At 40.7% G+C, this 14,805-nt stretch overlaps 1 protein-coding gene across 2 annotated transcripts in view; it reads left to right on the forward strand.

The window, feature by feature from the left end:
• Positions 1-14,805, forward strand: part of CELF2 (CUGBP Elav-like family member 2) — a 553,419-nt gene that overhangs the window by 277,206 nt on the left and 261,408 nt on the right. The gene's annotated exons all lie outside the window — the stretch shown is intronic.

Genomic DNA, 14,805 nt, shown 5'->3' on the forward strand with positions numbered 1-14,805 from the left:
CTGGCTTTGTGAAAACTGGGCACATTTATCCAGGACGTTTCACTGCATTACCACAGAGTCACTTGTAGAAGTGCAGCTCGGATAGCTGCTCCACAGTAAGTTTTCTGCACTGAAGCTAGAAATGCAACAAAGGCAACAGTAATGTGAGTGAATGTTTTTGCAAATGCACTAGAAGCAAACCCACCAATGCCAGGAACACAAAATCCCATCAGTTCTGTGCCCCAAATCTCCTCTCCTGCTTTCTTACAAAGCCACTCTTGAACATATTGGTTTGAAAATTGTACATCTTAGGGCTCTGGCAGTCTGAGCAGTTTGTTTTGTTTTGAACACTTTTGCCATGCTTAATTCTGAAGAACTTAAAGAAATCAGACTAGTTGCATGCATTCTCCTGCAGCTGATAGTAGCACAGCAAACAAGCATTTCCTAGTATTTCCTAGCTCACTCTCCTCCCTTTGCTCCTCAATCATTTCTTGAAAATTCCTTCATAATAACCTTATCCAAACCATAAATATGAAAGTCAAATAAGCCCAAAGGAGATTTATCATCCTCTGACTCTGCACTCCTTTTATGATTAATAATGACATTGATTCCTTTGGAAATGAAACAAAAATTAATTTAAAGGTTCTGATTGGTTTTAGTATTAGGTAAACTTAACATATTGAATGAGCGTAAAACAATTATCAGTCTTATTAACAAAATTAGCTACAGCAAATTTACCAGAAGGAAAGTGTTGCTATTTAGTTCCCTAATTATATCACTATTCTTTGTGACCAAATGATATAATGAAAATAATTTGATCTACTGGTGCTGCATAGAGAATTTTCTAGGAGCTGCTGAATATCATAATCTGTTTTGAATGTATGTTTTCCTGCCCTTCTACTGTTTCAGAAAGTAGAGGTCAAGGGCTTTAAAGAACTTTTCAATAAAGTGAAGTTGAACTGCACTAGGCAGAATATGGAATAGATTCTTTTTCCTATTATGAAATGTTAGATAACCCTTTCCTTGAGGCCAGAACCCTTTGACTTCTTGAAGTGATCTATGGTGTATGAATTTCAGACTCTGGAAAAGCATAGGATGTCTTTTATCCTGCCTGGCACTGAGGCCAAGGATTGGATTTTCCATGCTGTGCTGTTGTCTGCCCATTTCCTTGTGCTGTGCCTCAATCCGAGCACACAAACTTGGTGAGCTTTTCTTTCCAGCCCTGAGAGCTGATAAAACAGAGAGAGCTGGATGCCCTCTAGCCACAGGCATTTCAGCCCAGGGGGACAGTCACCTGGCCAGCCTTGAAGGCCACCCAAGCATTGGTGATACACGGAACTTGGGGTGCCAGCTCTCATCTATTCTGTGTGAGTTTCCTGTGCTCATGGGTGGAAGTGCACCGGGGTAGAAGCAATGAGAGCTGACGAAGCTGATGAGAGAAGTCAGACATGATCTCGGAAAACTTCTTGCAAAATGTCTCTGCTGGCACTCCTGTGCTTCCACCTCAGCAAGCATTTGGATGGTGGGGTCTCTGAGCATTTCTGTCCTACCAGATCTGTCTGCCCTCCCTGCCTTCATCCTGACTGGTCAGGATGCCACCCTCACTGTGTGTGTGTTCTCCCTTCTTCCCCTTGCCATCTGCCTTCCCTGAATTGCCATCAGCGGGCAACTTGGGTCCAGGCTCATTTCCTACCCCATACCTGTAACAGCTGCCCCCATTTCTAAGTAGAATCATTCCCTCTCTCCATCCCAGTGTAGCTTTATAAACTGGATAAAGGAGATTAAGACACTCTGGTACAGGAAGAAACCTGCAGCATGAGAGTGATCTGCATATTGTAAAACTGCCTTAGATTGTAACAATGAACTTCAATATGATCAACTCCAATATTGAACTTCACAGAAGTGAATGGGAAAGCTGCTGTGGAATAGAAACCCCTCAAGTACATCCCCTGGCTGCTTGTTTAAGGCTTGTGAAGATGCTCTGAACTACACAGCTTGTTTTCTTGCCTACACTCCAACTTTACATCTTTATGGTTTGTGTCCTCTGGGAAACATTTTTATTTTTGTTTCATTATTTAAAGCAAGCCTAATATTAATGACAAGGCTGCTGTGCATTAAGGCACTGTGCTACCAATACACACCAGCTCATAACTTTTGGTGAGGCTTTCTGCATAATTTATGTCCAAAAGAGAGTATGCTGACACAAAATCGAGGATTTAACCATGTTTACTGCTGCTTGTGATAATTAGATCATTTCATACTGGAACTACTAAGCAACTGAAGTAAGCTGGGTCTCTGATCAATTGTTAAATTTATAGTCTTCTCTTAAAGAATCAAACATGAAGAACTTGAAATACGTTTTGTAGCCTGTTCCTTATATAGCATTATCAGAAAACCCAGTTGCTGTACATAAAATACTTGGGTGCCATCAGATGGACCAGTGCAAGAACAGGCAAGCAAAAATCATGCCCTCATAGGATTTGCCCAATCATCTCCTAATTGCTCAGCTTTATAAAGTTTCCTATGGTATTTCTTGAGAGAATTGCGTTAGGCCTCAGAAGAAGTTCCAAATATTACAATTTTTCGATGGTTTCAACACTTCTAAACGTGACTGGAAGAGAAATCCATACATGCTCCTATTAACCTCTGGTTTGGCATATTTTAAATCACTGCACACATTTCTATTTTTTTTTCTGATGACCATGCTTGGGCATCTGGTTAAAAACATGTACCAACTCATTTGGCTCAACTTCTCTAAGAAATAAATGTACAGGGGATGTGGTGTCAATGTGAGAAAGATCTAGAAGATTGAACAGGCACCTAGTTCAAAGGCAATAGGGCAAGAAGACTTGTGGGGGGGTAAAAGAACAACAAATCATGTTCTATAAAATCTGTTGGTTTTAATCCATCATTTTTTCCTTACTGATGGATTATGATAAAATTACAAGAAACATAAAATCATACTTGTGAAGTTCTTAAAGAGGCTTTAGATCCAGGAGAGTTAAAATGTACACTTTCTTGCCCAGATAAACTGTATAAACACTTAGTCCTTTGCTTTGAAAGGCATTTTCCATCATTTCCATCATTTTCACTAGCTCCTGTCACTCCTCCTCGCAATTATTAAGCATTATAGATCAGAGGTGAGTAAAAAGTTCCTGTACAATCAAAGCATTAGTTTTGGTTGCTCATTGTGGCATTCCAAAGGGCTCTTTTGATTTCCTGATGTGATTTCTTTCTTTCCCAAACAGGATAATACCTACTCTTCTTTCTGCACCTTTTGTGGAAACAAAGCTCTCCTTGTTTCCCTTTAGGTATCCTGAAGTGACACGTGAGGGTAGTGGACTCTTGCTGAAGCTCCCCTGTTAGATGGGAATGTTTGTTGGGTTGTCCCTGAGATGACAAGAGGTGTAACCTTTCCCCTGACATCTTCCTGCTTAGTGTAGGGCGCTTTTTCTGGAAGATGGGTGTTCAGTGACAGGTACATACTGCACACTTCAGAAATGGCATCCAAAATCAAGCCACCTGCAGAATATATTAGTGAATATCCATCTCTGGCTCTCATCAGACCATGGAGGCTTTAAGAGAAGCCATGACTTGGGTTTTGTGGGGGCTCAATATGTTTTCCTATTTTCATCCTTTGCTGGAAAACAGAAAGAGTTATTCCCCAAATCCAGATTCAGAAGGGATGGATCTTTTTTCAGTGGGTCAGAGCCTACCATGCCTCAATCTTAACACACAAATTCCTTTATAAAAATCCAGTTTTCCAGTCCCTGATGTGACGTGATTAAGAATAACAGAGTTCCTGCATATGTTATTCCTGCACTTCATTTTCTCAGTTGTATCTATGAGTGAAATGCATTCAAATGCCAAAAATACGTAGCATTTCTGAAGCTGATTGTTATTAATATTGTTCTGTTTGGGTTTTTATAGCTGTAAACCTTTTTGAAGTGCCTAGCAAAAAAGTGAGAGGAGCAGCTTTGGAGGGGGGAGACAACTTTGAAATCCACAGAGCAGAAGCTTTAATCTCCAGTTGTGACTGACATCAAACAAAAGTGCAAAAACTCCCTTTGTTCTTGAGCACAAAGGGTGTGTTTGTTGTTTGTTCAGGGTAAGTGAAAGGCCCCCATGAAGTCCCACTGAAGATGTTTAATGAATCTGGCAGCCTCCACACTGTCTCTTCTACAGAGTAATCCTAGAGACAGACCCATCACACATAATTTAACAGAGTGTGACACGACAATCTCTGCTCTGGAGACACTTTGGAGAGGGAATACTTTTATTACTCAACACACAGCCCCCTCAGGGTTGGTGCTGTGGGGCAGAGCTCTTGGTGATGGTGGCCACACGTTCATCTCTAAATTGAGGAGTGTTGCTCAGGTATTGCTTATGAAGCTTCTTTGAACTCACAGTTAAAATCAAGTGAATTGGACTGTCCTTAGTGTAGGGGGCAGGGATTTTGGCAGCCTCAGCTTCTAACAGAAGTCAAAGTCAAGAATATCTAAGAAAGGAGGAGGCTTGCTACCAAAATCAGGTCAAACAGGGATGTGGATATTAGGGAAGGAAGAGACAAGTTGTATTAAAATTGGAACAGTAATGGAAAAGACTACAAAAAAAAAAAAGTCAAATGAATGAACATTCTTAGATGTCAGATCCATTAAGGTTTACCACATATATGTCATCTTTTATCAGTTGATCATTCCTTGGATGAGTAGAACAGGAATAACCATGGTGTGTATCTTTAACCTCCCCTGTCTTTGCTATGATCTAATAACAAGGGCATTGTGGAATCTGGGCTGTTCACTGCCAGGTCTCATGTCTGCTGCCTGGCTAGGGATGTTCTGTGTGGCTGGGAGCATAACCTTGTATACCTACTTTGGGATAAACTGTGGAGTGGAGTGTGACAACTCATGGCAGCACCTGTGAAGAAGACACCTGGAGAACACCATGGTTAGCATTCTTTTTTTCCCTAGCTTCCTCATGACATCAATCAAATTTTATTTTTTATCCCCTCTGCTGGATGTAAATGCAAAATGCATTTGTAATGCAGATGTCAGCCACTCCTGGGACTGCTGAGGGTCTAAGCACTATCTGCTGTTGCATTTGATCCCCCTGCCAAATGCCAACCAGAGCCCCAGAAAACCATCAGACATCAGATCTGATGACTGGGATTTAGACTTGGTACCAAAACAACCTTGATACCCTGGAACACAAAACACAGCCCTTTCTACGGCTTCTCTGCCCAGCATCACTGTTTGAAATATTCCTTGTTCTCTCTTAAATTGCCAGAATATTGTAGAATCTCTCTAAAATAGCAGTCCCTGTTTCCCTCCCTTCTTCCCCCACCCGTTATCAAATCAGACGTCCAAAATCAAGTGCCTGTGTGCTCTGCTGACAAGCACAAGGGGATTAGGGAGTGACGGGTTTAACAAAACTGGCTCAAGGTTTTGTAAAATGCATCTTGGAGCCTGAGCTCTGAACGAGCCATAAAATTCCTCCCATGAGGTACAAGTGAGGTTTCTACAAGACTGGATCAGAACTTAATAATGTTTTTTCCTAGGTTGTTTTTTTCCTTGCTTTCTAAAAGGTGCCAGAAAACCATCTGACTTTTTAAGATGCTGTAAGACTAACAATGGCTTAATGTAACCATTGTGTAAAAAAATCGCAAATATCTTTTACCACCATCAAAAAGAACTGATTTGTGGGCTGCATGCAAACCATTTGGGGCAATTAGCATGTAATTTAATTTGCATTAATCAGCAGAAGGTCAGCAAGAAATTAACTTCGGGTGTAGATTTTACATATAACAGCATTTGAGAAGAAGGGAGGAACTGTTTTTACAGGGTGTTAATTTGGAGCTAAGTGCATTCAGCAAGTTTGGCGGGGCTTGGCCTTGCAGGAGAAAGATGAATGATGTGGATTTGAGAGCATTGAAAGCACAAAACGATGTGGCAATTTACCAAGCATTTAATGTTGCAATATATAAACAGTTTAACAGACTTCCTGGCACTTGTAATGATCAGAGCACAGGTTTTGCTGAAGCACTGAGCACTCTGCTAGCACTGAAGGGCTGAATGTGGACAGGGTCCTGCTGGGCTGCATGCACCCATCATGGGTTCTGCCAAATGATTCAAGGACACAGCCAGATATCCCAGAAGAATCTCACTGCAGCTCTGCAGCATTTCCTTACTGGAAAGAATTTAGGCAAATTATTTATTTTCTTGTGTGTCCCTTCAGGTCTCCAGCCATTCCCTCTGCAGCCATTTCATTTCACAAAGTCTCCTGGGGCTCCATGAGCCTGTCATGTGAGCAAAGTGAGAAACCCACTGCTGATGACAAAGAAGTTGAGTTTTTTGACAAATCTTATCTGATTATGGAAGATGAGATGCTAAGAAGTCCGGTGGTGTTTGGCTATGGTGAGGTGGTACATAAAATGTATGTGGCTGATCTTGCACCTTTTTCTTTGAATGAAAAGCATTCATTGCTTTTGTGAGGTGTGGAAGGTGTCAGAGAGCGAGTCTCTTGTATTTCCTGTTTTTTCACAGAGGGTAATCTCAAGGGTATTTGGAGCTGCCACTTGTCCCATCTGTACTTCACACATATCTTTCTTGCAGCAGGGTTGGAAAGATCCACAGGCATCACTGCACAGCTTATTTTAAGACAGGATGCCATGGCCATGCCTACAATCATTGCCTAGATATTATTCCAGAAACAGAGATTTTAGATGAAGTAGACTTAGAGGCCTCACACCCAGTCATTTAATGCTCAGCTGAGATGATGAGGTCAGCCCCAGTTCACCTATGCTTCTTGCCTCTTCAGAGGGAGATCCATGGTGGGTTGGACTGGAATTGGATTGGAAGTCCAAGGGGATTGATTATGTTTTTTAGGCTTCTTTGTTAAGTTCCCAAACTTAAATAGCATTAATGAGAGCAAAACATGTCTGAAGGAAGTGGCTACACAAAGACTTTTGGCATGCAAAGGACACCACTTTGGGACTCAGAATTAGGATCCAGTTTGATCAAAAACTAGAATCATATCTTTATGAGAGAGCTTAGTTTTTCATGACTTTTCTAACTTTCTGGGTTAGGATGCATTTACATCATCCACTGAAAGATTCAAGCTACTGTGCACAGCCTACTTGCCATGGCAAAAAGCCATTTGTGAGTGGACTTACCCAACTTCTTGCATTGCTTCCATTGCTTCAGCAAGGTTTTGGTACCTTGACATTCCATCTCAGCAAGATATCCTTAAACAACATTCCCCAGTTGGCTCATTATTAAAAAAAAAAAAAAAGTATGTTTAATTTTTTAGTTGCATGACAGACTAATAAAAGCAAATTTGACTTTAGAATCACAGGTTATATAGGTTGGAAAAGATCATCAAATCAAAGCATTAGCCCAGCACTGCCAAGCCCACCACTAAACCATGTCCCCAAATCCCACATCTCTATGCCTTTTAAATCCCTCCACAGATGGTGACTACCACTTCCCTGGAGAGCCTGATCCAATGCTTGATAACCTTTCCTGTGTATGAGTTTTTCCTAATATCCACTCTCAGCCTCTCCTGGTACAACCTGAGGCTATTTTCTCTCCTGTTCCTTGGGAGAAGAGCCTGACCCCAGCTGCCTACACCCTCCTGTCAGGGGGTTATGGAGTGAGGAAGTCACCCCTGAACCTCTGGAGTTCTCTGCAGTAAATACCAGCAGCTCCCTCAGCTGCTCCTCACCAGATCTGTGCTCAGACCCTTCCCCAGCTCCGTTCCCTTCTCTGGCCACGCTCCAGCCCCTCCATGTGTTTGTTGTGGTGAGGGGCCCAAAACTGATCGCAGGATTCAGGATGTGGCCTCACCAGGGCTGAGCACAAGGGGACAATCATTTCCCTGGTCCTGCTGGCCACGGTATTGCTGACACAGGCCAGGATGCCCATGGCATTTTTGGCCTCCTGGGCACATTCCAGCTCATGTTCAGCCTCTGTCGACCAGCAAACCCAGGTCCTTTTCCACTGGGCAGCTTTCCAGTCACTCTTCCCCAAGTCTCTGGAGCTGTGTGGGGTCGTTGTGACCCAAGGACAGGACCCTGCACTTTGCCTGGTCAGATTTCATACAATTGGCCTTGGGTCACCAATTCAGCCTGTCCAGGCTCTGCCTTTCTACCCTCCAGCAGATCAGCATTCCCATCCAACGCAGCGTCATCTGTGAATTTACTGAGGATGCATTCAATCCCCTCATAAAGATATTTGATAAAGATACTTTTTTTTTCAATAAAGATACTGCCTTCTTCAAAAATTTGAGCTCTGACATTTTAAGGAATTCCTTAGAATCTCAGTTTGTGCAGAATTTTCATCAAAGGTTTTGAAATGCATCCATCTTCTGAGCGCTTTCACAGGGTCTGATTTATTTCTTCCTTCCCACAAACCAGGATCTTAACTCTGAATTACAGAGCCTACAAAACTCTCTGAGTTTGGGCACTTAGAATCACAAAAAATCGCTAGTCATTTTTTAACATCTTGCACAAAACTGTGAAGTGTCAGATGACATGAGAAAGGTCAAAGAAAAATGTGCTGTAAATCTAACTGAAGATTTATATCCTAGCTCTTTCATTTTAATCAATGTTAATAGATTTTTAAAGACAAAAAAGGAAGGAAGGAAGAGTATCCTTTGAACAAAGAATGTTAGGTAGAGAGTTTAAGGTATTAAAAAAGTGTGGTGATTTTATTTTTCAATAATGAAATAAAACTGATTAGTGAGGATAAGAGCTGAGGAAACAAGTCTCTGTCTAATTCATTTTTAAAATAGTAAAAATTATGTTGTAGCTATTAATTTTATTTTTATGGCAACTCTGTAGAAGTGATACATTTCCCTTCAGAGCATTTTTAAATAGAAAATCTGACTTTTACCAGGTAATGAATCACGCATTCTCAAGCAGTATTTACAAACAAAGATCAATTCATCTGATTTAAATTATTCAACTTGCAGTTTGTTTCCCTTCCACACAGGACAATACCATATTACCTGCCTTTTCAGGAAACTTGGTGGATGATAAGTTTTCCCCATAAGTCTTTATTTCATGTTGGACATGTGTCACAGGACAGTGTAAGGTCCAATTCCCACTTCCCATTCATTGCCAAATATTCTCATGGTAGATGCATCCACTAGTCTAGATGCCAGATCCCAGAAATTAGACTCCTTTCTCTTTTTTACTTGCATGTGAGTTTCTGTTCAACATCACTCTCTCTGGTGAGAGCTTGTTTTTAAATATCCACTTTCATCCCGACTTGTTGGATGCCTTTCATGGATGTGTGAAATGAACCTTCTGTGTAGAGCACCATAAGATCTTTTTAAAATAGGTTCAATAAAAATGCTAAATGTGGTTCTATTTCTAATTTTAGCTTAAGAGGACAAGTAACCATTAAATTCTCATCTGTAAATATTAAAGTTTTTCATGTTCATTGATATGTGTTAATACAAACAACTCATACATTTGTATATATTGTGCAAGTTCACTTTCTTTAGATTGTGCTCCCAAGAACTCAAGGTCCTTGATATCCCACATCATTAGAGTCATGATCTTGGCATTACTAAAGTGCAAAATAAAGATATTCCTGTTTAGACAGAGCAGGTTCTGCTTATGCTTTAAATAGATTTGAATTAAAGCAGAAAATGAATGGTTCTGTAACCAGCTGTGTTTGTTCTCTCTCTGCCTTTTCTCTCTCTTTTTCTCAGATCTGGTGCTCTGTTGCCTCTTCTGTTACTCCTCAGTCTTTTGATCAGCTTTCTCCTCCTTCCCTTTAGTTGCAGGCCAGATGTTCTTACGACATGCAGATCTTTCCAAATACTTTATTTCCTTTGTAGAGTAGCCACGTCTGAAACCACAGCCTGGCCAGTTGTAAGTTGTTTCAAGTGATGCATTGTCTTTAAAAAAAAGCACACTGAAGTGCATTTCTCTGTCAGAATTTGTGGACTGCACAAAATGAGAGTTTTTCCTGCTTCCCTGTCAAGGGTGGGGGAAGCAATGGAGCACTTTTTTTTTAGGTAGACAGGAGAGGTTTGTTCCTTCTGTCTCCCAGATGCTGAGATGCAGAGTCAGCTGAATGCTCAAGGGAGGCAGCAGACACCTCCTCTGTTGTGGGTACCAGTCCTGCTACATGCTTTAAATGCAAAACTTTTTATTCCTCTGCTGCCCAAGTATTAATCTTCAGCCTTTACACAACATTTTGTATTCCTGTGTTTTCTGTCGGTGCTATTTAATTTTCATGATGCTATTTGGATACTCCCAAGTGAAAAACGTTAGAAAAGACCTTTTGCAGCATGCAGACCAACAGTAATCGCCACCCCTACGACTCAGACAGAAAATCTAGGCATATACTCTAAAATATCTACCAAAGCAGACTAAAGGAGATGGGGCAAATTTTAGACCTGTTGCCAAAAAAAAAAAAAAAAAAGTAAAAAAAAAAAAAAAAAAAAGTGATTTCCTGTATCTGAGACTAATCTTCCTTTTCCTGAGCACAAAGATACTGTGAGTATGTTTAAAACACACAAGGTATACAGAGGTAGTACCTGTCCTGAAGACCTGTCCATGTCTGCATTAAGAGCTCTAAAGCTGGTCAATATAGTTTCACCATGAAATTGTATTTAGATACTTAGAGGTAAAGATCTGAGTCTTTTCTGTGACTTGTATTTTCCTAGCCTGGAAGAGCACAGAAACATCTCCACCTGTATGTATGTGCATAATACAAATAGCAAATGTCACTGTGTTTCTCTCTCCTGGTAGAAATGGCAACTGGATGAAATAGAAACTGATAGAAATTGTAGCCTAGATGTCTGATGGCTGGAGCTGAGGACAGCAACTGATCTCCCATCTGCAATTATGTTAAAGGCTGTATAATCAAAACCCAAAATCAACAGAGGAAGCAGAGACAAAAGTGTGATGATTTGTTCTAGGTAAAAATGAACAAAAATTTCAATTACAGCAGAGGTAAAGTATGATGAGATACAGCCTTTTGAGTTAAAGAAAATTCTTTGCTATTCACATTCACCAATTAAGTGATCCAGAGTAAAATTATTCTAACAATAATACCTGGGCTTGTGTTCCACTATTTCCAATAACACAAAAGCTGCAGGCAATGAGTTGCTCATTATTCTAGATTTTAGGAGAAGATACCTAAATGAACTGTCTGCTTTCTGAAAGCATGCTGGAAAGATTCCACTTCTGAAGCTGAGGCCAATTTCCTTTCTACTTCAAACTTTGCATAGGTGCAACAAATGAATAGAATCACAGAATGGTTTGGGTTGGAAAGGACCTTAAAGATCATCGTGTTCCACTGCTCTGCCATGTACAAGGACACCTTCCACTAGGCCAGGCTCTTCAGAGCCACATCCAACTGGCCTTCAACAATTCAAGGGATGGGGCAGCCACAACTTCTCTGGGGAGCCTGTTCCAGTGCCTCACCACCCCCACAGTAAAAAACATCATCCTAATAGCTAATCTAAACCTGCCCTCTTTCAGTGTAAAGCCATTCCCTCTTGTCTCATCACAACACGCCCTGCTCAAAGTCCCTCTCTGGATTTCACGTGGGCCCCCTCAGGCACTGGAAGGAGCTGTAAGATCTTCCTGGAGCCTTCTCCACGAGGAAATAACTCCAGATCTCTCAACCTGACTTCACAGGAGAGGTGCTCCATCCCTGTGAGCATCTCCATTCCCCTCCTCAGGACCAGTCTGTTTCAGACCTGGGGTGCTCAGGGCTGGGCAGTGCTGTGGAGCACAGGGATGGACACGTGCTGGCGATGCTGAAACAGGAACATGGGAATTCTCACCTTTGCTTTAGGCACTTCGGTGGGATTCGTCTTGCCTGATATATGCATTTAAAATTTAGGGATCTAATCCCTTTGTAGTCAATGGAGAGATGTAGTAATGCTCTTTAGTATAACTAATCTCCCCTTGGTGACAATAGAGAAACCCTAGATGACTAGCTTAGACTAATTGCTCAGCTTCAAAGGTGAGATTTAACCACCTGAAACAGTAAAATGCTATCAGATTAAAGTGTAGCTTTCCACACCTATACAAAGCAAATGTGATTTGAGCCTAAATAAGTGCACAGAACAGCAGATAACTGACTTAGACTGCAAGTGCCTCTTGTGAGGAGAGGAGGTATTTTAAATGTTTGTGCAAGCCACAATAAAGCACTGATTTATACATCTTGCAGTGTTCTGTATTATGGTCACACTACTCTGGAGTTTATTGGCTTTTTTCATTTTAAAGATGGAGATGTGAGCAAGAGGTTAATTGGTTTGCATGAGATCTGACACGGGGACACTTGGTAAAATGGGGACATGAATCAAAGCTTTCTATTCCTCTCATGATTGCAGTCATGATTTTTGGTCCATTGTCCTGGACATTTGTCCACCATTTCTTTGTCATGAAATCTAGTCCATCTCTTGGCTGGTAGAAAGACTTTTATAGTGTATGAAAACATCACTATATCTTGGGCTTCTGTATACTTTTAAAATACTGTAAACAAATGGAATGGTCAAGAAATAATTTCAACCAGAATAAGAGAGCAGAAAGAACATTTTAATTGGCATAAATTAGTCATTGTTACTGGTTTGCCTCTGAAGTTTTTTGCTTGTGTCAATGATTTGTTATTCCTGTTGCCTTTCAAGGATTTGCAGCATCACATAGTTTAGCAAACTCATGGCCATACGTTAAATGGCCATACATTAAATACCGGGCGATTAAATTATTAAATTTCCACTGTATGTAATTTGTGTGGAGCATTCTGCAATATATGCACATAATTTGTGAATCTACAATCAATTTTCATATTAAATGTTGAATTTAAACCCACAGCTGGACTTTCATCTTGAAAGAAGCCAGATAGCCCTGTGCATCTGGTTCAATCTTCCCTTCAGCCATATTATTCTAAAGGCACTCCTGCTTAGTACATCTTACAATTGAAAAATAATACTCATATTGCCTCTCATCCTCAGCAGCTGTGATCCCTCTGCAGATGTTGTTCTGTCAGACGTTTCATTACGTGTGATAGAAAGCGTAGGTTCTTTCCGTCTGTCTGTGTTACTGCTTTGTAGATTTTATTTTCTTTTTTTTTATTTTCTTTTTTATTTATTCCTTTGGCTGTAGATGAGTCCTTCCATAATACTTCACTTTATCTCCTGTTGCTGCTGCTTCTCCTTCTTTCCAAGTGCAGAAATGATCAAGAACTTGCAACTGCGTGGAGCCACCCAACAGAAGCCCATTGATTCCCCACCAAAGGGCTCTGTGTGAGCCATTCTGCTCCAGCCTGAAAAGAAAGCTTTGTTCCCTCAGCTGGTAGTGTCTTAAGATGCTGATCCTTGCCATATTTTCTGAAAACTGTAGCAGTTCATCAGGCTGTTTGACACTTCCCGTTCAGCTGTGTACTCTGTAGCACACCCTGGCATTTGCTGCTGCTCGTACATCAGCCCGAGCCTGCTCTGGGCACCACGGTGAGCTGCGCTGGGCACAAGTCATTTGGAGGTGAACAGTAAAGGAGCTGAAATCTGGAGTGCTAGTGGCCATGCCTGAAATGGTAGTAATGGATTTAGTATTTGGGGCAGGAGGTATGGGATTTGTCATGTTGGTTGAGTATTTTCCTGGCCGCCTTCCATGACTGTTCAGATATTTTTAGCATGAAGTACAAGCTATGTTGTCTCAGTTGACCTTGGAGCATGACATTTTAACATGGAATTGGTTTGACTTGCTAATCATTAAAATGATTTATTATTTTTTATTGCAAGAGCAACTAGAATCCCAGTCATGTTTTGCAGATGAAAAGGGAAGCAAATTGAAACCTGTCTTCCCTTAACTTGCAGTCCTTCATGATACCCATGACTCCTAAGGTGCTGTCTTTCTCTCTACACCATTAAAAGTAGATTATGTCCAGGTTTGTTTTTTAATTTGTCTTTTAGTCATTTGACAAATATTACATCAGAGTGACTGAAACTAATCCCAAGGTTTCACAGTGCTCAATGAGAAGTGTAGAACAAAAGGATTGTTTCTGTTGCAAACAATTTATGACCTTAATAGAAGTTTACAGCTGCCATCAGAAAGGCAAGATCTTGCTACCACTGTATTTATCCTGGTGATTGCTCTCTCTTTGCCTTCATTCCCAGACTCAAGTTTAAAGATCAAGCCCCTTAATACCAACTTCTGTTAAGGAATTAGCAGCAGTAGCACTGCATCAGGATTTCGTAGCAGTACATTTTAAAGCTGTAGTATATAATGTAGGAAAAGAGCTTAGGACCAGCCACAGACACAGCCAAAAGCTCATGAAAGTTGAATTCAGATTTTGAAATGCAGATCAATTTTTAGCCTGACTGGACTTTTTGACAAGTTGTCAATTTTGGACAATTCGTGTTTATTGAGTTTTGCACCTCCTTAAGTTAACATGACCTGAGAGGAAATTACAGTAATTTTTAAGATGCATTTTACTGCCACAGTGGTGTAGAAAAGCTTTTGACTGAAAAGAGCATCAAGGACTTGTTGACTTTTTCAGTCTACTAAATAAGCACCTGCTCAAGTATCTGATGTACATTAAAAAAAAAATTAAGATAAAATAAAAAAATTTAAAAAAAGAAAATAAAAAAGCCAACCATCCTCCTGCATAGTTTAAAGATTCACCCAGCAGAAGCTGAAACCAAGACATGAAAATAAACCTCTCTTTGACTACCTTGGCATCTGGGAAGACCACAACCTGCTCCTACAAATCACATGGCGGATCTCCCAAATAGGGCCAAAGAGGCTGTTTCCCTGAAATCTGTGTCACACTATAGTTCCTTTCATGCATAGGAAGTGAG

Source organism: Melospiza georgiana, chromosome 4, assembly GCF_028018845.1.
Source record: "Melospiza georgiana isolate bMelGeo1 chromosome 4, bMelGeo1.pri, whole genome shotgun sequence".
Classification (NCBI taxonomy): Eukaryota; Metazoa; Chordata; class Aves; order Passeriformes; family Passerellidae; genus Melospiza; species Melospiza georgiana.